A 2,571-nucleotide genomic window follows, 5' to 3' on the forward strand; every position below is an offset into this window, starting at 1 on the left:
AATATTTGAATATTATAAGCTATTACTTAAACAATTTCCTTTATATTAAGAAGATTTAGTATCAAATATACTCAACTAATGCCAGAGAAGCTAATTGAATCTAGTTAATTAAAAGTAGGTTGTAGGATGTATAAGTTGGGATACTTAAGTAGTTTGGAGATATGGTTTTCAGAATATTTTATATGTAGTAGACAAGAACTGCAGCCTATTAGAATAATAACAAAAACTAATTAGAATATAAAGACCTAGTTAAAAATTAACTAAAAATAAGAGAATTAAACTCACAATTATGCTTATAAGATTTAAATTGGAGTATAACCTAAGCTTATATCTTAGTTAAAGATAATTTTCAAAAATTACCATTATTTTCTTTTAAGATATTAGTAACTGAAACTTATACTACCTTGTAGTAGTTGTTATTACAAAATTACTAAGAGTTCTAATATGTAGATTGAAAAGTAGTAAGATTTATATATATTAAAGTTAATTATAAGTAGTGTCAATTAGAGTATATTAAAAATGAGTGTGTTTTTATTAAAACCAGCATATGGGCACTGAACCCCCCAAATTTTATTTTAGTATAACCACCTAGATAGACCTTTAGAGCATACTCCCAGTAGCTCAGAAAATATTCTAAAAGCTCCAACGACCTCTGTAGCATGTTTTATGTAGAAAAATATGAAATATCTCAAAAATGATTTCTTTCTATAGAAAAAAACTACAGCTCTCTGACTACATGTAGAACCTTTTTTTAAATCAAATGAGTACTTAGTTCCTGTATTATTTGTTATTAAAGTCAAGATACTTTTTCTGTAAAAATGTATTGTGTGAAGTACTTCTTAAATCCTGATGATGAATAAGCAATATGTGAAAGTACAAACCTATTCCAAATCCCTAATTTCTGAATTATAATTGCTATAGAATAAGGCTAGCTTTGGGATCCTCTTCCATCTCTATTACTATTACAATATTATTTTACTGTTTCCAATTTGTTTCAATTGATACTTTCAATTTCCCTATAAATCTCTCTTAACAACTTTAAATTTGTTACAATGTTGAGCTCAGATAATAGCGATTGGAATGATGATAGTGATAGTAAGTTTCCCAAAGTTAGAGATAAAGGATATTGTATTATAGACTCAGAATGTACTAAGAGTAAACAAGGTGCTTCAGAGTCCAGTTACTTAAGTGATACATACTCTGATAAGATAAGTGCTGATAAATTGAGTAAGGTAAAGGTAAGTACATCAAGTTTGGAATAAGAGATACAGATAGTCTGATTGTAGTAACTAGGATGATAATTATGAATATCATCTACAAAAGTTAAGTAGAGTCTGTCATTGTCCACTGAAATGTAGTGAAAAGGCATCAGTAGGCTACTTGCAGAGCTGGATAAAGTCCAATTATGTCATGCCACTCAAGCAAAGAAAGCTGCTTGCCAGTTACTTGATCTCAGCTACAATGGAGATCATTAAAGTAAATTGTAAAGGAAGCTATAGTTAGTATTCTTTTCTTGCTCAGGTAAGTTCCCCAGGTATTAACCAAGGTGAAATAGCTTCCCAGCATCTCAAGAGACATTATTATATACTGCTATTTCTTGGATCAGTTTGTCATCAATTCTTTGCCTGGTATTGGAGATTGGAGCGCTATCATCTACAATCTCTAGTAAAGTACTTGCAGCAAACCCAAGATCCGATTCCTCCTGTATATGGGCATAGCAATAAGCCATCTCACTATTCCCTTTCAACCGAGGTATTCTAGAAGATGAAGTCATTTTTCAAGGCATTAAAGGAAGAATCAAGGGAACCTGTAGCCACAAAAAGCTATAAACGAACTATATAGTATGGTAGTATAATGACCACTGTTCAGCTAGACAATCAGGTTCTTCTACCTTACTTCTATACCTATTGTGGACTCTATCGGGAGTTCCAGAGGTTGAACCCTTGGGTAAGTATCTCCCATTCCAGCAGTTGGCAATTTTGGAAAGGAAGTAAGGAGCTTAAGTCGATGAGAATTTGTTTACCCACTAAGGACATCTGCGATCATTGTACAATTCTCAAAGCCATGTTGCAGCTATTAAAATCACAAAGTACTCTAGAGGAGGAACAGCTACTTGCTTCAGAGGAGTGGTCAGAGGTAGAGCAAAAGCTAACTGAACATCACTATGAGTATCGTCAATGTCGTGACTTCTATGAGACTACAATTTTCCAATCAACACAATATCCCCAAGATACAGTCTGCCACACTTTTGATTTTCAGCCTGTGGTTGAAATTCCTAAATTACCCCAATAGCCTGGCCAATGGTATTTCTTCTCCCCTTTTAAGTTATACTCTTTTGGCATAGCAGATAAAAACCGCAATGATAGCTGCCTCTACTATTATCTATATACTGGAACCCAGCAGGGGAAAGGTCCTAATCAAGTTGTTTCACTATTAGATACCTATTTGAAGTCAGGTAGAAAGCTTAAGCCACATATCTACCTGTGGGCAGATAACTGTAGAGGGCAGAATAAAAACCATACTTCGATATTATATCTCTGCTAACTAGTCCAGCAGGGATTAACTGACAGT

Source organism: Tuber melanosporum (assembly GCF_000151645.1).
Source record: "Tuber melanosporum whole genome shotgun sequence assembly, scaffold_70, strain Mel28".
Classification (NCBI taxonomy): domain Eukaryota; kingdom Fungi; phylum Ascomycota; class Pezizomycetes; order Pezizales; family Tuberaceae; genus Tuber; species Tuber melanosporum.